Source organism: Oryctolagus cuniculus, chromosome 16 (genome assembly GCF_051225735.1).
Source record: "Oryctolagus cuniculus isolate XC-2025 breed Fujian yellow rabbit chromosome 16, ASM5122573v1, whole genome shotgun sequence".
Taxonomy (NCBI): domain Eukaryota; kingdom Metazoa; phylum Chordata; class Mammalia; order Lagomorpha; family Leporidae; genus Oryctolagus; species Oryctolagus cuniculus.
The window spans coordinates 38,842,912-38,869,471 of NC_142882.1; the positions used below are offsets into that span (position 1 = coordinate 38,842,912).

A 26,560-nucleotide genomic window follows, 5' to 3' on the forward strand; every position below is an offset into this window, starting at 1 on the left:
CTTTAATGTAGAGGTTGTTTATATACTGGACAAAGGTGTCCTCATTCCACAATATCTAGTCTCTACATATTAAAGAGATGCCGATGTATGACAAAAGTGGTGTTAATAATCTGACACGTGTTGTACCTTTTGTGTTAAATTTCATGGAAAGACTGTCTTCTGAAAAGGACGTTTGGGAGTGAAATTGTAACACGACTTTACAGTGACAAGTGTGTCCACTTCTACCTGTCTGTATTGGAGAGAAGGACATGAAAGAAACGAAAGCTTCTCTAGACCTTCCTGAATGTCCCTACTTAGGAGAAACTTTTTGATATACCCAGTTCCATGTGTATAGTTTCCTCAACACTACTGTGTATGTAGTGGACAAAGTGAAGTCCCTATTTGAATCTTGTGTTCCTTCTGGATGTTTAGAAGGGCACAGTGTATGTTAAAATTGAGATAAAACATAATACATTTTGTAGCTATCCTATTGTAAACTTCATATGAAATACAGTCCTTTGGAAAAGCAACGATGAACTCCTTTTCTAAGTAGTACACACTGTTGTGTTGGGTGCTGCTTCAGGGAAGAAGTGGTGGAAAAAGTCTCAAGGGCTTTTTCCTATAGCATGTGTGCAGTAGGGGAGGGTGAACCATTGTCAATGTTTGTCATGTTGTTTTTCTTTGCTGTGTATATAATGGATACATAAAGGTCAGACGAGTCCTACTTTACAATATCTAGATGTTAAAGAGGTGGCTGGTGTATGACAAAGTAGAGTTAGTACACGAATGCATTGAGTATGCTTTGTGTTATAACTCATAGGAAGCACTGTTCTTACAACCACTTAGGGACGTTAAAAGGCCCACTAAGTGTAACAGGAACTTCGACCTGTTTACTGGGTTGGTAGAGATGGGAAGGGAGAGTTTTCTGGACTAGAATGTTCTTGTTGAGAAGACATGCATAGAAGAGCCTTTGTTACAACAGGTGGGTTTCTTGGTGGCTACTGTGTGGTTAGTGGGAAACTGAAGTCCTTCCTGGAAACATCAGGTCTCTAGGTATTTAAAATTAACGCCTGTTTAAGGAGTTTGTTATTTGGTAGGGGTGGTTGCATTTTGGGAATGGCATTAAACTTGAGGTCTTGGAGAGAATGCTGAAGTCCCTGGGTGGTGGCTGGCGGGATGAGGGGGCAGTGGTTGGCGTGAGGAAGCATGCATAGAAGGGTTCCCTTCCTCATGTTATAATGTTCCAATTGTCTGTCGTTATATACGTGCATTTGAGTGAAACTGCTGTGTATTAAATAAGTCCTGTGTCCAAAGTATGTTAACAGTAGAGGTAATAAGATATTCCCTATCTAAACACCCCTTTTGTTAGTTTGTAGGAAGGACTATCTTCTTGGAGTGACCCTTGCTAGCCCTCCTCTGGGAGGGAGATGTTGCAGTCCTGGGCTTAGTCCCTGGAATGGCAGTAGGCAAGGGTGAGGGAAGTGCTCATTACAAGTAGCTCCACATCTAGCAAATGGTTTTAGATTTGACCAGTAGGTATGCGTGCACTTTTTGGTAAATACCCATGTTTATTGTGGACAAAGTTCATTTGTTCCAGCGGCTACATGTTACAGATGTCTTAGGGCAGCAATAGATGATAAAAACTCTCTTTCTTTTCTCTGTCTCCTGACTTCTGGCTCTGTATCTGTCTCTCTCTCTCACACCCTCACCTTCTTTCTCCCTTCTTTTATCATACTCTCTTGTTAGTCAGACGGCAGGGATTTCAATGTCCACTGATCTGATTTTACAGGTCGCAATGGGAATTTTCTTTTTCCACGATCCTTCGGATTCTCTTGGTAGCCTCCTACGTAATAGGGTCCCTCTCAAATTGGCTCCAGCCCTCAAACCCCGATGCCTCATCTTTCTCTGTAATTGAGCGTGGCCCATGTATGACCTTAACAGTCAGTCAAAGTGGCCCCTCCATGGTACGTTTGAGCCCGATAGCATTCAAGATCTTTATCACTTCTGTGAATGTTCAGGAAAATGGAAGGAGACCCCATATGTTCAAGCTTGCTTTCTTCTATTTAAACCTTCTATGTGTGCTTCTTGCTTCCCAGCCCAGGTCCTATTGGCATCCAAAGTTTCCACTAGAGGTCAAGGGCTTGAGCCAAAACCTCTGCCTTCCACGTTTGCAGCCCCAACTCTTCACTGTCTCAGCTCACTGTACCTCCCCATCCCACCCAGGAATTCTGATTTTATCTTAGAATCAGGCCTGGTCCAAATTCTACTCTCCCTGTCTTATCAATGATCCATGCTTTCACTCCCCATCCCTTGCCCTCCAGCTGGTCTTTTGCCCCTCCCTCTCTTGTTCCAGTTTTACCATAAGCGTAGCAAGGGAGTGGTAATCCCATCGTTTTGAGCTCCCTGCTTATGGAGAAACAAATTAGGTATCCCACCCTTCTGATGGCACTTTTGTTTTATCATGAGCAAGCCAGACAGGAAAATCAGGTCTTTTGGCTTCCACTGCAGTGGGCTTCTTATCCCTGGTGCATTAGCTTCTGGTCCACCTTCACCTTTGGGCCTGTCTTGCAGCTGCTTGCACTTTTTTTTTCAGAGGCAGACCCAATTGGCTGACTATGATTTCCTGGGCCTAAGGTGTTCTCAGGAAAAAAAGCAACTGTAACTAGACACTGAGTTTGAAGAAATTTCTATCTTTCAATCCAGGAAGATCACTACCTTTGAAAATACTGCTTTGTAACATGCTGAACTTAATTTGCAATTTATTTTAACAGGTTTCTGGGTAATCAGTACTCAGTGAAAGAGCAGTGGGGAATTAGTACTTGTTTTAGATGAATGCAATTTTAATTTTAATTGAATCCAGATAGAGATATAATACAATATCAGCATCTAAAGTCATTTAGGTGTAACTGCTCATTTAAATTGGGTTAAGGCATAAACTGTCCATGAAAAGTAGTTCAGCACTGCTTAAAGTAACTGAGGCTGGAATGTGATGTGTTACCTTATTGAAAAATGTTTTCTACATTTGGAGATTATTTCAAAATGTCAATCAAGAACATTGGCAGATGGAAAACAGCACAAGTATAGAAATGTGTACTCGGTAAGAAAGGCTATGAAGGAAAGAGTGTTCTTGGTAAGGAAGATTATGAAGGAAAGAGTTCTTTTGAGTATAAAGAAAGGATATAGTTTGTAAGGATGACTTCATCCTGATGGCTAGTTTACTCTAGACTGGAATGGAAATGATGGAATGTTTCAAGTTGAAGAGGGTGTGTGGAAGTCACAGAAGGTTATGAAAGAAAGAAATTTTGGATAGAAAAGCTATTAATCTATTTTTCTTTGACATAAAATTAGAATCTGATCTTCCATGAAAGCAGTGAGTTAAAGTAATCTATTTTGTTCTCCTAAAATCTGATTGTTTAAAACAGCTGAGTGTTTTATCAAGAGCTATGGGTCATTTAAATATGTGCTTATTTTCAAACATTTGAATGATCACTTTGTAACCATGATAAAATTTGGTCTATATTATGTCATGATGTTAAGCGATCCTATTTCAACCAGATATTGTGGATGTTGAGCCTTCTTTGCATCCTTGACAGTCATTCAAAAAATCAAAATTTCAAAAATTTAGACTTTGACAATTTCCAAATGGCCCCCAGGACACATGAGACACCAACTAATCAGGCTGTTTGCATTATGTTAGAAGTACTGTCAAGATGTGAAGTGGAGCTAAACTTTAAGTTTGTATAATATAAAATGCTACTGATACAAATGCATGAAAGATAAAAAGTCTAATGATCTTGTGTTACTAGACATGATGGTTATCTTAATGAGAAAGCTCTAAAGGCCTAAAAGGGTTAAATGCTTTGTAAAATCCTACAGGTGCTTTTTAAAAGACTGTGTGAAGTAGGCCAGTGCCTCTTGTTGGGTAATGAGTTTATAATTTTAAACATGGCTATTTAAAGTCTTTTGTCATCCACAGTTTTGTATAGGCTCCAATGAGCTTTTTCCAGCCACTTCTGTTGCATTCAGTACTTTGGGGGTGGTTCTATAAACTGATGAAGCCAATAATATATTACAGGTACCAACTGAGAGAAAGTATGGATAACTGAGATTACTAAGAGAAGAAAGTCTTTGTATTCAATTGATAATTTACAGAAAAAAAAGTTAAAGATTTTTAAAAGCTTATTACTGAAACTGCTTTATTGTTCTATCTTTTATGTTATATGTGTATACATATTGTATGTCTACAAGGGAAAATTTATTAAGAATGTTGTTTTAATTGGCTTAGAGATAAAAGGTTGACCATCAATTTAAACAGCTAAAATTAATCAAAGATACATTTTGATTCATGTGACCTGGATCTCTGTATCAGATGTTTTAAATCTGTTGGTAGAAAGAAACTGAAAATGTTTTATATGCTTGTGCTTGAGTTTTCTGGTTAAATAAGCTACACCATGTTAGATATTTAAAAGGTGTTTCCAAATACATGTATTCTTCAAATTTATAGAAGGCATTGGATCTTCTGGTAAATGTTTTCCTATGTTGTTATCTAACGGTTGAAATCGCTTGCTAAGCTTTCATTTGATACTGCTATTGTCAGTAAGCAATCTGGGACTTGCTCCCTTATTTCTCTATTCTAAGCCCGACTTGTTCTCTCATTTCTCTGTTCTCTACAAGGTAGGAAACTAATTCTATTCTGAAGACTCCCCAAAATGCACAATTGGATTTTTAGACCTTATAAAAGGGATGGCTAGCATTTCTCTGTAATAGGATAGCCAAAATGAGAGCTTAAATTATAATTTCACAGCTAGAATTACTTTGCCATCAGCACAATAAACAGGCAGAACCTCCCTTTCAGACGAAACAAAAGGAGAGAACGTTTTAATTAAGGACATAGCTTTCCTCACAGGTATTGTCTACCTCAAAATAAACCACTATCAGAACATGCCTGTGACTATAGACTTCTAGTTTAGGCCACAACGATTAGAGATGGGACTTGAGAGCACCCCCTTGACTTGCATCCTCTTGTCTGCTTTAACAAAAACCAGGAGGAAAATAAAGCTAGGCATCAGAAGCAATGTAAAGATAGGTGGCAGGCCAATGAATGGCTGCTTTACACAGCCATTGATCTTCCCTCAAGGAGACCCAACAGGCCAGTCCACTGCAGTGGCTTTCAATGTGGTAAGCCAGGCCTTCAGCAGAAGTCAGCTTGTGAAGAGCCCTGGCAGCTCTGCCAGCCAAGAGTTGGATCACTGGAAATGGAACTGCCCTGGAGTCGAAGGACTTTCAGGTCAGAGCTACAGATCTTGCTGGCTCTAAGCTGAAAAGCCCTTCACTCGGCCCAGCTTCCAAAGTGACCACCGTTGCAGAGGGGACGGCCAAGAAGGGTCAGTAACATAGAAGTATAAATTTCCTGTTAGAGTTGTATCTTTTTGTTATAATTGATAGACTAGAGACATCCTGGATCAGGAATCGTTAAACCACCTCTGAGCAGTCAGCGAGTATCAGAAATTCCTCACTGGGCCAGCAGCAAGGGGGCAGAAGGAGGTACAAAGCAAGAGGTGTCCTATTTACATTTTGATGATAGTCATTGGTGGATGGGCATGTCTTTTGGCTGTGCTGTGGTAGTACATTAAGAAAGTGAATGCAAATATGCCTTCTTGCTAATATTTTGGTAGTACCAATCTGATCATGAATTCTCGTAGAAATAGAATGCTTAGTATGCAACATTGCTGTGTGTGTCACTGTGATGCAGTAAGGGAATGCAGCATCTTAATTGTAACCTGTACCAAACTTGCTTTTAGAGGCCTGTTGCTGTTTTTGTCTTTTACAAAATTCTTGCTCCCAAGAAAATCAGTGACATTTTTTCCTAGATTGAGTTGATGCAGTATATTTTTGGTTATCCAATAGTCATAGAACGTAGGGATTTTGAATTGGGAAAAAGTTTTTGAAGTGTGAAAAACCATGATCCATACATTCTTTATCAAAGTCACATAAAAGCAGATGTTGAGTGTGTATGCAAGGGACCTAAAAGGACTTGTTGATTTCAACTGCTTGTGACTGTAGATGACTTTGTTATTTGCTTCTTTTGTTTTGAAGTTTCATTTAATTCACTTGGTAGCTTTGATAAAATTAAAGTCATTTAACGCCCCCCCCCAAAAAAAAAAGACAAAGAGGGATGACACAATGCAACAGAGGATTTCAGCACCTCACTTTCATCATGGGTAGATCACGCAGACAGAAAACCAACAGAGACCACAAAGGTGACCCCTGCTATGGACAAAATGCATCTAACTGATTCGACAGAACTTTTCATCACACAGTTAAAGAACACATATTTTGCTCAGCAGTGCAAGGAGCTTTCTCCAGAATAGGTCGTATAGGAGGCCATAAAGCAAGTCTCATCAAATTAAAAAAAAATCAAAATCATAGCGCACAACTCTCTGATCAGGACAAGGAGTGGCTGCCGGTCACCAAGCTGGGCCGCCTGGTTAAGGACATGAAGATCAAGTCCCTGGAGGAGGTCTACCTGTTCTCCCTGCCCATCAAGGAGTCCGAGATCATCGACTTCTTCCTGGGCGCCGCCCTCAAGGACGAGATGCTGAAGATCATGCCGGTGCAGAAGCAGACGCGGGCCGGCCAGCAGACCCGCTTCAAGGCATTTGTGGCCATCAGGGGACTACAACGGCCACATCGGCCTGGGCGTGAAGTGCTCCAAGGAGGTGGCCACCGCCATCCGAGGGGCCATCATCCTGGCCAAGCTGTCCATCGTGCCTGTGCGGAGAGGCTACTGGGGGAACAAGATCAGCAAGCCCCACACACACAGTGCCGTGCAAGGTGACCGGCCGCTGTGGCTCTGCTGGTGCACCTCATCCCCGCGCCCAGGGGCACCGGGATCGTCTCCGACCCTGTCCCCAAGAAGCTGCTGCTGATGGCTGGCATTGACGACTGCTACACCTCAGCCTGGGGCTGCACTGCCACCCTCGGCAACTTCGCCAAGGCCACCTTCGATGCCATCTCCAAGACCTACAGCTACCTGACCCCCAACCTCTGGAAAGAGACCGTGTTCACCAAGTCTCCCTACCAGGAGTTCACCAACCACCTCATGAAAACGCGTACCAGGGTGTCCGTGCAGAGGACCCAGGCTCCAGCTGTGGCCACAACATAGGTTTTTACTTGAGAAAAATAAAGTGGATGGAGCCTGAAAAAAAAAAAAAAAAAAGTTCAAATCCAACAACTCAAGAATCTGAAGAACATATGCAAACACATCAAGATTGAACAACATGCTCCTAAATGAACAGTAGTTTATAAAAGTAATCTCTGCTGTGGCCTGGGAAAGCAGTAGAAGATGGCCTGTGTGCTTGGTCCCCTGCACTCTTGTGGGAGACCTGAAAGAAGCTCCTGGCTCCTGGCTCCTGGCTTCAGATCGGTGCAGCTCTGGCTGTTGCAGCCATTTCTGGAGTGAACCAACGGAAGGAAGACCTTTCTCTCTGTCTCTTCCTCTCACTGTCTATAACTCTACCTCTCAAATAAAGAAATAAAGTCTTTTAAAAATATAAAATTAAATTAAACAACATTGACACAACATTTGCCCAAATACCCCCCCCCAAAAAAAGAGGGGAAAACAAATCAACAAAATCAAAGTTTTGAAAAACTTAATGACAGATACCACAGAAATAAACAGAATCCTGAGGAAATACTTCAAAGAGGTTTATGCCAGCCTAGAAGAAATATATAGATTCTGGGACAGATGCAATCTACCTAAGTTGAGTAAAGTAGACATAGAACATCTAAACACACCAATGAGCAAAAGGGAGGTTGAATCTCAGAGAAAGAACTCCCGCAAACAAAAACAAAATCCCAGGACCAGATGGCTTTACTCTGAATTCTACCAGATATATAAAGAAGTAATTCAATTCTTCACAAGCTATTCAAAACAATTGAAAGGAAGGGAATCCCCCAAAATTAAATATATGCAAACTTAAGATGCCTGAAAAACATGCTCCTCAATGAAACGTGGGTCATAGAAGAAATCAAAGAATTTCCGGAAATGAATGATGATAAAAAATATCAAAATTTATGGCTGGGGCTCCAGGCCCAACCCCGTGGAGCCTCAGTGAGGCTCCCGCTCTGAGTCACCAAAGACAGACGCTGCACCTTGGAGAAGTGCCGGTGAGGCCGCTCGCATGCCGCAGCGGCCATCGGGAGCTGGAGGACCCCAGAGCAGCCATGTTTTCAGGTATTGGGCCTGCGCACATCTGGGACCTGTGGTGAGCACTGCCTTGTTGACCAACACCTCACCTGGTCGAAAGCCGAGGAGGATGATGATGACCACTGAGGACTCAGTGGCCTGGCAGTGAGCAGATCCCTGAGGACGGGCAGCAGAGCAGTGAGTGGCCCTGGGCATGGACGGGCAGTCTCACCTCCCATGGATGGTGGTGTCATCAGGGGGAGGCCGGCCGCCCTTGGAACAAAGGTGTCCTGGCCCCTTTCAGAAGGCCTGTGGATATCACTGGAAAAAGCTGTTCTCAGCTTTCCCCTTGGCCTTTACAAACAAAACGCGTGGCTGCTTGCAGTCCTTCGAGATGGAAAAGCTTACTGACACATTTGAGATTGGACTTAGAAAAATCACAGGTCTTGCAAAAGCCCATTCGTCTGGATTATTAAAGGAAAGAAAGCTCTTCAGGAAGTGACTGTGAACCACCTTGATTAAGCCACTCTTGGTGGCGTCCCGGGAGAGACAAGCAGCTGTGGACTTTCAGAAGTTTGGAGGACCTGGAGTGGAGCGAAGGGGAGGAAGGAAGATTCTAGTTAGCCTGGTCATTGGAGAAGGACATGTCCTTGTTACAACTATCGTTTTCTGTGTGTGTTTTCTGACTGCTATGTAGAGTTGACAGTCCTGAGTACTTTTTTGAAATGTCTAGTCTTACTAGATGTTCTGCAGTGCCTGATATATGTTCAAAGTAGAAGAAACGGGTTAACACATTTTCTAAATAGACTTTTTGTTTCAATGCATATGAAACTATGAAAGTTTTTTTTTGGGGGGGGTGTTGGCGAGTGGCCAGACTCACTCCTGAGTGGTAGACCTTGTGTTTGGGGAAGGATTTGTGGGAGGAGGATCTGAAAGAGAGGACGGAAGTCCATAGAGCTCCACGCCACTGAGCCTCTTGTGAGGCAAGACCACTGTCTTCCTGGGTGTGTGCGTTGTGCAATGTGTTTCACTTTGCTGCATCTCATGGACATGGAATTGTTGGCACCACTGCGAGCCTTGTGCCATCTGTGCAAGTTCCATGGTTTGGAGCAGGTGGAGGTGAGGAACCGCGGAAGATGTTCCTGCTTGGGATGTTTTCAGCCGTTTCCCTGTATGTTTTCTGCATTTTGTTTTACTCTGTATACAGTGTATATAAAGGACAATCGAGTCCTAATGTTGTAACATCTAGATTTCAGATGTTAAAGAGGTTGCCAGTGTATGGCAATAGGAAAACTAGCATATGTTATCTATTTGTATTGAAATTCATAGGAAAGCTTGTCCTCCCTAAATGACTTTTGGATGTCGGTGTGTGAAGCCATCTTTAAGCATTACATAAGCTTGTACTTGTGCACTGGATCAAGTGAAGAGAGAAAAGTGAGGAGGGATTGGCTCCAGACCAAACTGGTCATACTTAATGAATACCCCAGATCCTATCCATTGTGACCTTTGTGCAGTTTTGTTTAACGGTGTTGTGTTCATGGTAAGCAAGGCCTTACCAGGGTACTACAGAAAGTTCATGGAAAATGAAATCAAAAGAAGCTTATCTTGGTGCAAACAAATTGAAGCCCACATACCTTCTTTGAACTAAGTATTTTCCATGAAGTTTTAGTAGTGCTGCGTCTGAGATACCGAGTCTTCTAGATGTGTACAAGTGCTTGGTGTGTGTAAAAGTAGGAGCAGTGGATTACCACTCCTGTCAAGTAGGTTTTAAAAAGTGATAGGAACCGTTTAGCAGTAGAATTGTTAAGTCCCTTTGGTGAAGAGTATACTCTCTTGTACATTGTTTATCGGGTTGAGAGAAGTGGGTGGGAAGAGATTCCAAACTGTGTGTTTGCGAGTGTGTGCTAGAACATTCGCTCTTAGCTATTGTGCTATATGTTACATGTATTTCATTTACATTGCTGTAATGTACACGATGCGTATATACTGGACAAAGGAGTCCTCATTTTACAATGTCTAGTCAGTAATATTAAAGAGGTGCCGATGTATGGCAAAAGTAGTGTACATAAACTCACACGTATTGTGTATTTTGTGTTAAATTCCCTAGAAAGACTGTCCTCTGAAAAGGACTTTGGAAAGTGAAATTGTAACATCACATGGCAGTGACAAGTGTGCCCACATCTACCTGTTGGCTGTAGAGAGAAGGAGATAGAAGCAACGAAGTCTTCTCTAGACTTCCGTGAAGGTTCCTACTTAGAAGACACTTTCTGATAGAACCCGTTCCGTGTATATAGTTTCTTCAGCACTACTGTGTATAGGCTGGACACAAGGAAGTCCTCATTTGAAACATCTAGTCCTTCTGGAAGTTTAGAAGTGCACAAAGTATGTTAAAAGTAGAGGTAATGTATAATGATTTTGTAGCTATCCTTTTGTGAAATTCATACGAATTGCAGTCCCTTGTGAATGGAACCAGGCACTCCTTGTCTGAGTAGTACAAACTGTTGTGTTTGGTGCTGCTTTAAGGGAAGAAGCAGTGGGGGAAAAAAATCTAACGAGCTTTCTGCCGACGTGTGTGCGGTGGACACGTTTAAGCATGGTTCATGTTGTTAGTCGTGTTGTTTTACTTTTCTTTGGTGTGTAAGTAATGTACATTTACAGGGCAAACATGTCTTACTTTACAACATCTAGTGTTCATAGATGTTCATGGTGTTGCTGGTGTATGCTAAAAGCAGAGTTAGTGCACAGATCCTTTGAGTCTGCTTTGTGTTACCACTCCTAGGAAACACTGTTTTTAAAACCAGTATGGGGGGGCTGGCTCCTTGGCTCACTTGGCTAATCCTCTGCCTGCGGTTCCGGCATCCCATATGGGTACCGGGTTCTAGTCCTGGTTGCTCCTCTTCCAGTCCAGCTCTCTGCTGTGGCCCGAGAAGGCATTGGAGGATGGTTCAAGTGCTTGGGCCCCTGCACCCGCATGGGAGACCCGGAGGAAGCACCTGGCTCCTGGCTTCAGATCTGCATAGCTCCGGCCATAGCGGCCATTTCGGGGGTAAACCAACGGAAGGAAGACCTTTCTCTCTGTCTCTCTCTGTCTCTCTCTCACTCACTCTATCTGTCAAATAAATAATAATAATAATAATAATAATAATAATAATAAAATAGTATGGAAGTAAAATGTTAGATTCTCTGTAAGTATTTCAGGTGGTTATCCAAGTCCACTGGGTTGGTAGAAGTGGAAAGGGAATGGTTTGCAAGGCACAGTGTTCTTGTTGAGGAGGCATTCACTGTAGTGCCTTTGTTACATGGGTGGGTTTTTTAGAGACTACAGTGGTGCATGAGAACCTGAAGTCCTCCCTGGAAACATCAGATATCTAGGTGTTTAAAATGAGCACCCATGTAAGGAGTTTGTTGTTTCATAGGAGGGTTTACATTTTGGGAATGGCAACAATCTTGAGATCTTGGAGAGAATGCTGAAGTCAGTGGGTGGTGGATGGTGGATGGTGGATGGTGGATGGTGGGGTTGGGGTTGGAGTATGGAAGTATGCGTCGAAGGGTTCCTTTCCTTTTATAAAGTTCCAGTTGTCTATCTGTTGTTATATACGTGCATGGACTAAGAAACAAGACCCATCTATTTGCTGCCAAGAAGACAAACTCCTAACATGACACATAGACTGAAAGAAGGAAAGAAGATATTTGATGCGAACTGAAAAGGGCTTTCTAATATCAAACAACATTGACATTTTTATTTAAGGATTTTATTTACTGATTCCAAATTCCCTATGTACAGCTAAACAACATATACTTCAGCAGGAAAATTGACATAGAGGGAGTTCCCGCAAAGAACTCAGATGCGGTTTGCTCCCCCAGGGCACTCCGGGATGGATTATGGCATCTGGCCTGCAGACACCTGAACCCTCGCTGCCACTGATTGACGGCCCTAGTTGGGGCCTTGAAGAGGCGGCAAAGCCCCCCGGGCCCAGCTCAGTGATCTCCTGTGGGCGATGCCTCAGAATGCAGACCCTGGCTCCAAGAGTTAGGCCTCCGTACACAACCAGCTGCTTGGGCTGAAGGCCAAACTCCGCGGTGCCTCTGAGGCCCCTGCCCCGAGGCACCAAGGACGCTGCACCTTTGAGTGGTGATGGTGAGGCCATTCGAATGCCGCAGTGGCCATTAAGAGCTGGAGGGCCAGAGAAGGCGGGATCTATGGATCCCTGACCATGTTTTCAGGCTTTGGGGCAACCCAGATCGAGGACCTGGGTTGACCGCTGTGTCACAGTTGGCCAACGCCTCATCTGTTCCATAGGCAGAGCCTCACGAGAGGACAGGAGGTGGAGCGGTGAGTGGCCGTGGGCATGGGCTGGTGGTCTCGGCTCCTGCTGACAGTGGTGTCATCATGTTGAAGGCCGCCCCGAGAGGCCTGCTGCCCTAGGGAATGTGTGCTGGCCCTTTTCAGAAGTTCCTAAATGTAGGTTAAACACAGAAGGAGTGAAATCGCGTTGTAAATATCTTTTCGGTAACAATCATGAATTGCATCTCTGGGGAATGGAATTTTTGGCCACCACAGTGAGCCTTGTGCCACCTGTGCTTGTTCTGCGTTTTAGAGGAGGTAGGAGGCGAGGAACTGCAAAAGGTGTTGCTACTTGGGATGTTTTCAGCCATTTCCCTGTATGTTTTCTACATTTCCTTTTACTCTGTATAGTGTGTGTATAATGGTCAAAGGAGTCCTAATGTTGCAACATCAAGATTGCAGATGATATGTATGACAGAATTTGTATTTAAATTCATAGGAAAGCTCATCCTCTGTAAATGACTTTTGGATGTCCGTGGGTGAAGCCATCTCTAAGCATTACATAAGCTTGTACCTGTTTACTAGATCGAAGGCAGAGAGGAAAGTGAGAAGGGAACGGCTCCAGACCAAACTGGTCACATTTAAAGGATACCCCAGATCCTAACCTTTAGACGATGCGCAATTTTGTTTAAGGTGTTGTGTTCTTAGTGGGCAAGCCCTGACCTGAGAAGACTTCAGAAAGTTCATGGAAAATGAAATCAGAAGAAGCTTATGTTGGTGCAAACAAATTGAAGCCCATACAGCTTCTTCGTACGAAGTATTTTCTGTGAACTTTTGCAAGAGCTGCATCTGTTGTGTTTGGTGCTGCTTCAGGGTGAAGTGGTGGAAAAAAAGTAAAGGGCTTTTTGCCAGCTTGTGTGTGGAGTGACAAGGTTAAGCATGGGCCATGCTGTTTGTCATGTTGTTTTTCTTTTCTTTGCTGTGTCTAGAATGTACATATACAGGGCAAAGGCATGCTACTTTACAACATCTAGTCTTTGTAGGTGTTCAAGGGGTTGCTGGGGTATGCTGAAAGTAGAGTTAGTGCTCAATTTCTTTGAGTCTGCTTTGTGTTACCACTCGTGGGAAACACTGTTCTTTGAACCAGTATGGAAGTGAAATTGTTAGATTCCCTGTAAGTGTTAGAGGCGGTTATCCAAGTCCACTGGGTTGGTGGAGCTGGGAAGGGAATGGTTTGCAAGGCACAATGTGCTTGTTGAGAAGACACTCACATTAGAGCCTTTCTTACATGGGTGGCTTTCTTAGTTTGCCGTGAATGGACTGGGGAGAAGTGGCGCAGAATCAAGACACGGATACTGGGAGTCAGGTGAAAGCAGGCTAGAGGCGAGCAGGTCACAGGCTCATTCATTCCAGGAAGTACGTATGCTTCTACAGCCCAGGCAGCCAAACTGCTCAAGGGGAGGTTTAGGCCGTAACCAATCACAGCCTGTTGCAAGGCAGGCTCCCTTACCAGGAGGATCCCTATCATTTCCTGAGTAGCTGAGCACAGGTCTGACTCTCTCGCCAGCGCCATCCTGGCTCGGCATTCTCATTCCATCACAGAAGTGAAGAGGTTAAATTCCCTGTACGTATTACAGGTGGTTATACAGGTCCACTGGGTTTGTCGAAATGCGAAGGGAATGGTTTGCAAGGCACAGTGTTCTTGTTGAGAAGGCATTCACTTTGGAGACTTTGTGACATGGGTGGGTTTTTTAGAGGCTCATTTGTGGTGGGTGGAGCATGCAGTCCTCCCTGGAGACATCGGGTCTCTAGGTGCTTAAAATGAACACCCAGGTAAGCAGTTTGTCATTTCATAGGAGGGTTTACATTTTGGGAATGGCATAAATCTTGAGGTCTAGGAGAGAATGCTGACAGCACTGGGTGGTGGCCAGCGTCAGGTGGGGGCGGGGTTTGGTGTGAGGGAGTATGCATTGAAGGGTTCCCTTCCTCTTACAATGTTCCAATCCTGTGTCCATTGTTATTTATGCGCATGGACTAAGACACAAGACCCATCTATTTGCTGCCAAGAAGAAAGACCCCTACCATGATACACATAGACTGAAAGTAAGAGAAGGGAAAAGATATCCCATGGGAACAGAAAAGAAGAGGGCAGTTGAAACCTTCCTGAAATCAAACATCTTAGACTTCTTTGATTTAAAGCTTTTATTTCATGAATGCAAATTTCATATGTACAGCTAAACAACATATGTTTTAGCACAAAAACTTAAAAGAGACAAAGTGGGAGTTCCTGCTGAGAACTCAGATGCAGTTTGAGCCCCAGGGCTCTCCGGGATGGACTATTGCATCTGGGCTGCACACACCTGAACCTGGGCTGCCACTGATCGGTGTCCCTGATCGGGGCCTTGAAGAGGCGGCGAAGTCCCCCGGTCCCACCTCAGTGATCTCCTGTGGGCGATTGCCTCAGAGACCTTTCCCCGCCTCCGAGAGTAAGGGCTCTGCACCCCACCAGCAGCTGAGGCTCCAGGCCCAACCCCGTGGGCCTCTGTGAGGCTCATGCTCTGAGGCACCAAGGACACTGCGCCTTTGAGTGGTGGCGGTGCGGTGACTCCAATGCTGTGATGGCCATCATGATTTTGAGGGCCCGAGAAGTCGGGGTCTACAGACGCCGGCCAGGCCAGGCTTTCAGGCCTTGTGGCCACGCAGATCCGGGACCTGCGGTGAGCGCTGTGTCACAGTTGGCCAACACCTCACCTGGGCTGTAGATGATGACGACAACTACCAAGGACTCATCGGCCCGGCAGGGAGCAGAGCCCCGTGGGACAATGGCCAGCAGAGCGGTGAGTACCCATGGGCGTGGGTGGACGGGGTGTATCAGGGAGAAGCCCGCCTGGAAAGGCCAGCCGCCCTCGGGAAGGTGTGCTGGCCCCTTTTAGAAGGCCTGTGGATATAACTGGAACAAGCTGTTCTCAGCTTTCCCCTCGGCCTTTACAAACAAAATGCTTTGCCTGCATCTAGGCCTTTCTAGATGGACAGAGCTTTCCAACGTATGATAGAGTGGACTTAGAAAAATCACATGTCTTGCGAGCTCCCATTGCTAGTGGAATTATCATAGGAAAGACATGTTCTCTGGAAGTGGCCATAAGTGGCCTTGATTAACCCATACCTTGGGGGCACCCCTGAGGGACTTCCGCTGTGGCCTTTCAGAAGGTTCGAGGTCCTGGAGCAAAGGAGTGTGAGGAGGAAGGGAAGGAGGGATGGTTCTAGGGCAACCTGGTCATGTGGAGAAGACATCTCTTTGTCACAACTATTGTTTCCTGTGTGCATTTTTTCACCGCTACATAAAGTTGATAGTCCTGAGTATTTTTTGAAATATCTGGTCTTACCAGATGTTCTGGAGTGCCTGATAGCTGTTCAGAGTAGAAGTGGTCAAATAATACGTTATGTAAATAATATTTTGGTGAAAATACATATGGAACTTTTTTTGTGGGCAATGGGGGTGATCCAGTGTGAAACGTGAGTGTCTTAAATGCCATGTTGAATAAAGAAAAATATTTGATTTATTTACTTGAGAGTTTGAGTTACAGACAGAGGCAGAGACAGAGAGAAAAGCCTTCTCTCTGCTCATTTACTCCCCAAATGGCAGCCATGGTTGGAGCTGGGTAGATCCAAAGCCAGGAGCCAGGATCTACTTCTGTGTCTACCACGCTGGTACACAGGCCTAAGCACTTATACCAACTTCCACTGCTTTCCCAGGCCATTAGCAGAGAGTTGGCTAAGAAGAGGAGCAGCCAGGACATGAACGGCCATGGTGCAGCAGGCCAAAGCTTAGCTGATTCCACCACAGCTCTGATCCCTTAACTGGCATCTTAACGACCAGGCTGACAATCTGCCCCTATGGTAACTTTTTGAATTACCCTCATACTAAAAGGCAAATAGGAAAACAAAAAAAGAAGATTTTAGCCTTAAATGAGTATTTATCTTAAATGTAAGCTAATTGTAATAATGATTCTTAACGTTTAAAATGGTTTATTAATATCCCCCCCCACTCTCTCTCGCGCTCTCTCACTCTCCCTCTGTCACTAACCCCTGTCACTCTGTCATTCAAATAAATAAATATTTTCAAAAAAGAAGAAAATAAGGAGGGAGAGAAAAAGGAAGAAGGAAAGGAGGTAGAGAAAGAATGAGAAAGGGAAAGAGGGAGATTTCTGCTACTGGTTCACTCCCCAAATGCTTACAAGAGCTGGGGCTGGGCAAGGCCAAGGCCAAGAACCCCATCTGGGTCTCCCACGTACATGGTAGGAACCCCAGTACCAGAAGCATCACACCAGTCCCCATAGTGTGCATTAGCAGGAAGCTGCATCAGAAGTGAGGACTAAACCAGGCACCCCAATACGGGATATGCATGCACCACAGGGTGGCTTAAATCAGCATGCTGCAATACTCAATCCTGGCATAATAGTCCACTCTGCCTGTCAAAAAAATAAATAAATAAATAAATAAATAAATAATAAACATGATTCTCATATTAACATCCATAATCTCTGTTAACTTGGAAGGGATCCGTTCTTAACCAGTGCAGGTAAATTTATCACTTAACCAAGTGGGGAGCATTTTATCTTAATGTTAAACAAGCCAGCTAGAATTATTTGGAAACTTACTAGTAACATCTTGTTCACATTAATCAAAGAGTATTTATTGAGTTAATTTATGAACTACCAACTTTACAAATGACATGCAGATTTTAAAATGAGCAGATTATGTAAGAGTTGGCGGATCATCACCTATACTCACTGACCTTGGAAAATGTAATTGAAATTTCCAATGGGGTAGCATATTTTGATTAAATATAACATACTCTAAAACTTACATATCTGTCATCAGCTTTATTTAAGACCTTGTTATCTTTTTCTGTTTTTTTTTTTTTATTTAGGATTTTTTTATTTATTTGAAAGTCAGAGTTACACAGAGAGAAAAGGAGAGGCAGAAGGAGTAGTCTTCCATCTGCTGGTTCACTCCCCTGTTGGCCTTAATATCCAGAGCTGTGCTCATCTGAAGCCAGGAACCAGGAGCTTCCTCCAGGTCTCCCACACGGGTGCAGGGGCCCACAGACCTGGGCATATTCTACTGCTTTTCCAGGCCATATCAGAGAGATGGATCAGATGTGGGGCAGCTGGATCTCAAACCAGCGCCCATATGGGATGCTGGCACTACAGGCGTTGGCTTAACCTGCTACGCCACAGCACCAGCCCTTTTCTGTCTGTTTATGACAATGTAGTACTCCTGGCTAAAATATTTTCCCCAGATAGTGTTATAATGCAGTTTGGAAGAAGAAGGAAAATAAATGAAAACCTAATACATTTCACTCCATTTGAGTGTCAAAGTCTGCCAACATTGTACATTTTCAGAATAGGGCCCAAGTCTGTCAGTGTGGTGACAGCCGTCAAGGTTTCTTGGAAAAGTCCCAGAATTACAGTCTTTGGATGGTGTGTCTGTCTAAGCCAGCGGTAGATTGCAGATGTGTTTTCCACTTTTTCTTTTAGCAATGAAAAGCATGCATTTATTAGCAGTCCTTCTCGGGGGGAATACCCATATTTTATATAAATATATCCTGAGGGGTTGACAATGAAAGGGCCTCACCTAATCCAACACTGCCTCGACAATCAGAGGCCAGCAATGCCCCAGTCTTCCACAGCCCATGCTAAGCCAGAGGCAGGCATGTGGCACCGGACACCCACCGGGACATCTTTTTCTCTTGGATAGAATTTTAAGTTCCCTGAATAAATCTATAGTAAACTGTTAAGTATTTAAAGCCGTGATGATGGAGGTGGGGCAGGGGAAGGAAGAATCAAGGAGTGAGCAAGAGCAAGAAAGAGGCACCAATGAATTTGGATTTCTGTATCTCATTTTTCAACTCAGTCACTGCATGTTCTTGGCTATTTGAGGTAGGTTTAAGTCCGATTCTAAATCAAAAATGCTCTGATTGCTTCTTTCTTTCATATTTCTATGATGTGACATTCAAAACTGTGCTTCTACTTGAGAATGACAGTCAGTTGACTATTATTACACTAATAATGATTATATTTGTGTTTGTTATTTTGGCAGCTAATATGTAAATACCATTTTTTCAGCTTCACATACCTGATTTCACTCAATTTTTACAGCATGTCTATCTATCTTTTTATTTTTTTAAATTTATTTATTTTTGACAGCCAGAGTGGACAGAGAGAGAAAGAGACAGAGAGAAAGGTCTTCCTTTGCCGTTGGTTCACCCTCCAATGGCCGCCGCGGCCGGTGCACCGTGCTGATCCGAAGGCAGGAGCCAGGTGCTTCTCCTGGTCTCCCATGCAGGTGCAGGTCCCAAGCACTTGGGCCATCCTCCACTGCACTCCCGGGCCACAGCAGAGAGCTGGGCTGGAAGAGGGGCAACCGGGACAGAATCCGGCACCCCGACCGGGACTGGAACCCGGTGTGCCGGCGCCGCAGGTGGAGGATTAGCCTATTGAGCCGTGGCGCGGGCCCTGTCTATCTTACACTTTGCATTCTTTTGAAGATTTCTTTTACTTACTTGAAGGCAGAATTACACACACACAATTCAAGAGGGAGAGACAGCGAGAGAGAGAAAGATCTTCCATGTGCTTATTGACGCCACAAATGGCCTCAAAAGCCAGTGCTGGGCCAGGTTGAAACCCGGAGCCAGGAGCTTCATCCAGGTCGCCAGCATGGGTGCAGAGGCCCAAATATTTGGGTCATGCTCCGCTGCATTTCCAGGAGCATTACCAAGGAGCTGGATCAGAAGCAGAGCAGCCAGGACTTGAACCAGCAGCTATGTGTGGTGCCAGCACTGCAAGCATTGACTGAAACTGCTGCACCACAGTTCTGGGCCCTGGAACTACTTTTTATCTCCATTTATCTTTTTTACTTTTTATCTCAATTTTTCAAGTTGAGAAATACAAGGTACACATAATTGACAAATTTTTCTTGCGCCGCTCAGCTGGTAAGAATCAAAAAGGAAATACACGGAGGTTTAAAAAAATCTACCTTTAAACCAATCAGAAGAGCTCCTTATAACACTCTTTGTTATAAGAGAAGTAGAGACAGAGCTAACTACCTAAGGCACCACTTGGGCAACTCATGTCCCATATAGGAGTGCCTCGTTGGAGCGCCAGCTTCTCTTTGCTTCCAATCCAGGTTCCTGCTGGTGGACGTAGGAGGCAGCAGATAGTGGCCCAAGTACTTGGGTTTCTGCTACTGACACAGGAGACCAGATATGGTTTTGGGCTCCTGGCTTTGGTCTGGCCTAGGCCTGGGTATTATGACTTCTGGGCAGTGAACCAGTGGATGGAACATCTCTGGGCATGTGGGTGCATATCCCTCTCTGTGTGTCACCACAGATATGGAGACCACCAGTGTGGCAGTGTCTTGCCAGCCTCAGAAGAGCAAGAATCAGAGAAGATTTACAGGGTGGCCAGTTTTGTGCTCAAGGGGCCTAAACTGGGCCTTCAAATTAGGGGGTGGCTTGGAATAGGGCACAGATTGTGAGATAGTTGAAACTTCATCAACACTGTGTACTAAGGGTCCTAATGGGGCCCTGGGAGTCGGACACTGCAAGTTCTGAGTGTCAACAGCAGGTGTTTGAAAAAAAGTAACTTTTTACAAATGTAGGGGTAAAACAGACCTTCCCAAGTTCTATATTCGATTTTCTGAGGTAACTTCCTATTGTCTTCCGCAGTGGCTGTACCAGTAAACATTCCCACCAAGAGTGGATTAGTGTACTTTTTTCCCCACATCCTCGACAGCATTTCTTGGCTGTTGATTTCTGTATGAAGCCATTCTAACTGAAGTGTGGTAAAACCTCATTGTTGTTTTGATATGCATTTCCCTGATAGGTAATGATCCTGTGCATTTTTTCATGTGTCTGTTGGCCATTTAGACTTCTTCTTTTGAAAAATGCCTGTTTAAGAAATGTTCCCGTTTCTTAACTGGGTTGTTTGTTTTCTTGTTGAGACTCTTGAACTTCCTAAATAGTTGCACAGCTGGCAATGATTTCTCACCATCTGTCAGTGCCTCTTCACTTTGCTGAGTCTGTTTTTTGCAGTGCAGAAGCTACTCAGTTTGATGTAATCCCATTTGTCAAATTTGGCTTTGGTTGCCTGTGCCTCTGGGGTGTTTTCCAAGAACTCTTTTCCTATGCAAATGCCTGAAAGGGTTTCCCCAAAGGGCTCCAATAGTTTGATGGTATCGGGTATTAGACTTAGGGCTATAATCCATTTTGAGTGGATTTTTGTATAAGGTGTAAGGTAGGGGTCTCGCTTCATATTTCTGCATGTGGAGGTACAGTTTTCTCAGCACTACTGTTGAAGAGACTGTCTCTGTTCCAGGGATTGCTTTTAGCTCCTTGGTCAAAGATGCCACCTGGTTGTAGAAGTGACGGTTGATTTCTGGCATTCCCATTCTATTTCATTTGTCTGCCCGTATGTTTTGTACCAGTACCATGCAGTCTTGATGATACCTCCCCTGTAGTATGTCTTGAAATCTAGTGTTGTATGCCTCTGGCTTTATTTATGTTCTGTAAGGTTCCTTTAGGTTTTGGGAAATTGCTGTGTTTCCCTATGAATTTCAGCATCATTTTCTGCTATATCTGAGATGCATCTCCTTGGTATATTGATTGGTAACACGTTGACTTGTTAATTGTCTGTGGTGGTATGGACATTTGGATGATATTGAATCTTCCAATCCATGAACATGTAAGAACTTTTTTAGGATTTTATTTATGTATTTGAGAGAGAGAGATTTACATACACTTGGAGGATGAGAAAGAGGAATGTTTTCCATTGGCTGGTTCACTTCCCAGATGGCCACAATGACCAGAGCTTCTGTGATCCGAATCCAGTAGCCAGGAGTTTCTTCAATGTCTGCCACATGGATACAGTGCCCCAAACTCTTGGGCCATCTTGTCCTGCTTCCCCAGGCCATAGCAGAGGGCTGTGTCGGAAGTGGAGCACCTGGGACTAGAACCGGCACCTGTATGGGATACTGTCCGTGCAGGAAGAGTATTAATATTAACACAGTGCACCACAGTGCTATTTCTGAACATACACGATTTTTTTTTTTTACATTTTTTATGTGTCTTCTCCTCTAGATAGTCGACATTCTTAGTTAAATTCATTCCAAGGCATTTGATTTTTCCTGTAGCTACTGTGAATGGGATTTTTGGCAGCGTCTCTGTATACCAGGCTATTGATTTTTGTGTGTTGATTTTGTATCCAGCCATTTTACCAACCTGTTCTATGAATTCTAATATTCTCTTAGCGGAGTCCTTTGGGTCCCCTACGTTTAGAATTCCATCATCTGCCAAGAGGGATAGTTTGACTTCCTCCTTCCCAAATTGTATCCTTTGATTTATTTTCCTTGCCAAATGGCTCTGGCTACAATGTCCAGAACTATTGTAAACAGCACTGCTGAGAGTGGGCATCCATGTCTAGTTCAGGATCTCAGTGGGAATGCTTCCAGCTTCTCCCCATTCAATGGGATGCTGGCCATGGGTTTGTCATAATTTGCCTTGACTCTGTTGAAGCATGTTCATTCTATTCCCAATTTGTTAAGGTTTTCATCGTGAAATGTTGTTGTACTTTAACAACTGCTTTCTGGTCCTCTGTTGAGATAGCGATGTGATTTTCATCTTCAGTTTTGTTTTTGTTTTGTTTTGTTTTGTTTTACTGTGATGTATCTCATTGGTTGATTGCGAATGTAGAGCCAGTGATAAATCCAAGTAGGTCCAGGTGAATGATGTTTCTGATGTGTTGCTGGATTCAAGTGGCTGGTAATTTGTTGAGGATTTTTGTGTCTATGTTCATCAGGGAAATTGGTCTATAGTTCTCTCTCTCTGTTACATCTTTTTCAGGGTTAGTAATTAATGTAATGTTGGCTTCATAGAAGGAGTTTGGGAGGATTCCACCCCTTTCAATGGTTTTGAATAACTCGAGAAGAACTGGATTTAGTTGTTAGAATGTCTGGCGGAATTCAGCAGTGATGCCATCTGGTCTTCCTGGCGAAGATCCCAGAAGCACAGGCAGTGAAAGCCAAAATTAATAAGTAGGATTACTTCTATCTGAGAAGCTTCTGCACTGCACACAAAACACTCAGCAAACTGAAGTGGCAGCTGACAGAATGGGCCAAATATTTGTACACTATTCAAATGACAAGATTAAATTCCAGTATATATAAAGAGCTCAAGAAACTCAACAAAAACAAAACTAAGCATCCAGTTAAGAAATGGGCAAAGAAACTGAATAGACGCTTTTCAAGTGAGGACATTCAAATGGCCAGTAGACAAATGAAAAAATGCTCAGGATCACTAGGATCAGGGAAATGCAAATCAAAGTTTCACATCATCACCGACACACTAGCTCACATATAGAAATGAACAAACAGCAAATGCTGGTGAGGATGTGGGCAAAGGGCAATTTAATCCACTGTCAGTGGGATTGCAAACTGGCACAGCTACTGTGGAATGCAGCATGGACATGCCTCAGAAAACTGAATATAGACCTACCAATGAACAAGCCATTCCGAATAATCAAGGGAATTTATCCAAAGGAAATGAAATCAGCATATGAAAGAGTTATCTGTACCCCCATGTTCATTACAGCTCAATTTACAGTAGCTAAGATATGAAATCAACCCGATTGTACATCAACTGAAGAGTGGACAAAGAAAGTATGATGCATGTATACATTATGTAATACTACACAGCAGTAAAAATAATGAAATTTTATCATATACAACAAATGGACACAACTGACAACCATTATACTTAGTGAAATAAGCGAGTCATAAAAGGACAAATACCACATGGTCTGTCTGATCTGCGGTAACTAATAGAGTGCATGAGATCCAATCTATGGGAGCAAAATTGACGCTTTGAGATGTGATGATTTTGAACAGCCCTTCACTTAACTTTTGGAGAACAAGGTTTCCCTTATTTGCTTTTGTTCTTTACTTCTTCCTTCCACATATTCTTTGGTGGAACCTCTACGTGGCATAGGCTTAATCATATGAGTATAAAAATTAACTGAATATTGATCTCTGTAAAAATAAGAATGGAAAATGAAGAGGGAGGAGGAAAAATTGTTGGTGTATGGGCAGGAGGGAAGTGGGCAGGGGAAGAAGCATCTTCCCCTGTTCCAAGTCTGTGTATATTAAATGCATGAAGTTGTATTACCTAAGGAAAATTAAAAGAAGTTCTTGGCTGGCACACTATGGCATGGCAGGTCAAGCAGTCACCTGCAGCCCTGGCATCCCTAATGGGCACCAGGTCAAGTCCCAGATGCTTCACTTTCAATCCAGCTCCCAGCTGATTCTCCTGTATGGGCAGCAGAAGATAACCAGTGTTTGGGCCTCTGCACCCACGTTGGAGACCTGAATGGAGCTTCTGGATCCTGGCTTTAGCCTGTTTCAACCCTGAATGTAGTGGCAATTCGGTAAGTAGACAAAGGATCGAAGATATTCTCCCTCCCACCCTCCTTCCCTCCTTTTTTTGACTCTTTAAAATAAAGAAATAAATCTTTTTAAAAAAAAATAATTGAGGAAGTGAGAGAGAGAAGGAAAAAGGGAAGGAGAGACAGGGATAGAGAATGAGAGAGAGAGTTTCTTCTGCTGACTCACTCCCCAAATGCCTACAGCATCTGGGCTGGGCCAGGCCAAAGCATAGGGCCAGGAGCCCCAGATTCATCTCCCACATCTGTGTTCAGAACCCCAATTCCAGAACCGTAATGCACTGTTCTTAATGGTGTTCATTAGCAGAAAGTTTCGTCACAAGTGAGAACTAAACAAGGCACACAATATGGGATATGCATGTAACATGGGATGGATGAACTCAACGTGCCCTTAAATCCAACTCCAGATTGGGACATCACTGTCAGGAAGATTTTCGACATCATTTATCATTCCAAGTTTCTGTGTTGTGTTAATGACTATCAGTCATCAGCCTGTCCATCTTCTACTTTTGTCTTGTTTTCTTAGCTTTTAATTGTATGAAATATAAACTTTTTTGTTGTTAATTTTCATGCATTATCTTCTGTATATATTAAATAGGTGAAAATAGGGTGTTACCTTTACTTATAGGTCATTGAATAGCGACAGGCTTATAATTTTTGTGTAATTATTCAAGGTCTTGCCTAATCTACTTGATGAGAAAATTCAGCTACTGATTTTGAGTCCCACATAGTTGTCTATGTGAGTGTGGATGAAAAGCTCCCCCTCTCCAGCCTCCTCTCACTACGGTTGTGCATGTCCTGCTGTTGTACATTGCCTCTCACTCTTAGCTGCATGTGATCTCTGCATGAAGAAAGCCAGAGGGAATAAACTTGGAGTTTAGTTTTTCCTTATAACCTACTATCTCAGGGTATATATCCCTTCTATCTTAATATCAGTTTTCTGGTGTTATTGATCTCCTTAAATACACAAATACCTCTGTACAGCTGGGAAATCAGTCTATGCTTCACTTCCTCTGTTATATCTTCTTCAAGTTTAGTGTTTAATGTGATGCTGGCTTCATAGAAGGAGTTTGGGAGGATTCTCTCCCTTCCAATTGTTTCTAATAGTTTTAGAAGATTTGGAGAGGCCGGAGCCACGGCTCACTAGGCTAATCCTCCACCTTGCGGCGCCGGCACTCCGGGTTCTAGTCCTGGTTGGGGCGCCGGATTCTGTCCCGGTTGCCCCTCTTCCAGGCCAGCTCTCTGCTGTGGCCAAGGAGTGCAGTGGAATATGGCCCAAGTGCTTGGGCCCTGCACCCCATGGGAGACCAGGAGAAGTACCTGGCTCCTGGCTTTGGATCAGCACGGTGCGTCAGCTGCAGTGCACCGGCCGCGGCGGCCATTGGAGGGTGAACCAACGGCAAAGGAAGACCTTTCTCTCTGTCTCTCTCTCTCACAGTCCACTCTGCCAGTCAAAAACATAAATAAATAAATAAATAAATAATAAAAGAAGAAGATTTGGAGTTAGTTCTGCTTTAAATGTCTGGTGGAATTCAGCGGCAAAGCCATCCAGTCTTGATCTTTGCTTTGCTGGGAGGGTCCTTATTACTGATTTAATTTCTGTCATGTTACTGGTCTGTTTAGATTTTCTATGTCTTCATGGCTCCATTAAAGTAGGCTTTATGTGTCCAGGGATCTATCCATTTCTTCTAGGTTTCCCGGTTTGTTGTCATACAGCTCATTGTAGTAATTTCTGATGATTCTTTTTATTTCTGTGGCGGTATTTGTTACATTCCTTTTCATCTCTGTCTTTTAATCATTTATTGATTTGGGTCTCTTTTTTTTTTTTTTTCAGTCAGTTGGGGAAAGAGTGTGTCAGTTTGTTTATTTTTTCAAAGAACCAGCTTTTCATTTTGCTGTTTTTTTTGTTGTTGTTGTTTCTTTCAGTTTTGTTTGTTTCTTCTCCAAGTTTAATTATTTCTTTCTCTTAACTAGTTGTTGAATAGTTTGTTGTTGTTTCTCTAGGTCCTTGAGATGCATTGATAGTTCATTTATTTGGTGCTTTTCCAATTTCTTGATGTAGGCACCAATTACTATAAACTTTCCTCTTAACACTGCTTTTGCAGAATCTCATAAATTTTGATATGATGTACTGTCACCTTCATTCATTTCCAGACATTGTTTGATTTCTCTTTGATTTCTTCATTGACCCACTGTTCATTAGGAACATGTTGTAGAGTCTCCATGTGTTTACATACATTTTACAGATTCTTGGGTTGTTGATTTCTAGTTTCATTCCATTGTGGTCCAAGAGGATGCATGGTATGTTTCAATTTTCTGAATTTGCTGAGACTTGCTTTAATGGCTTAGCATGTGGTCTATCCTAGAGAATGTCCTATGCATTGGTGAGAAGACTGTGTATTCTACATCTGTGGGAAGAAAAATTTTGTAGATATCCATGATGTAGTTTTTATTCTATATGTCATTTAACTGTTGTTGTTTCATTGCTGATTTTCTGTCTGTTCTGTACATTGCTGAAAATGGAGTATTGAAGTCCTCCATTATGATTATAGGGGCGTCTCTGTCTCCTTTTGGATCCATTATCATTTCTTTCAAATAACAAGGTACCCTGTA

General features: G+C 43.2%; 1 long non-coding RNA gene and 1 pseudogene across 2 annotated transcripts in view; both read left to right on the forward strand.

The window, feature by feature from the left end:
* The window catches only part of LOC127487763 (uncharacterized), a 65,858-nt gene that overhangs the window by 24,826 nt on the left and 14,472 nt on the right, over positions 1-26,560 (forward strand). The gene's annotated exons all lie outside the window — the stretch shown is intronic.
* LOC138848057 (small ribosomal subunit protein uS5 pseudogene) lies at positions 642-7,487 on the forward strand (annotated as a pseudogene). The gene is made up of 2 exons (XR_016222354.1): positions 642-961; positions 6,145-7,487. The product of XR_016222354.1 is annotated as a small ribosomal subunit protein uS5 pseudogene (transcript).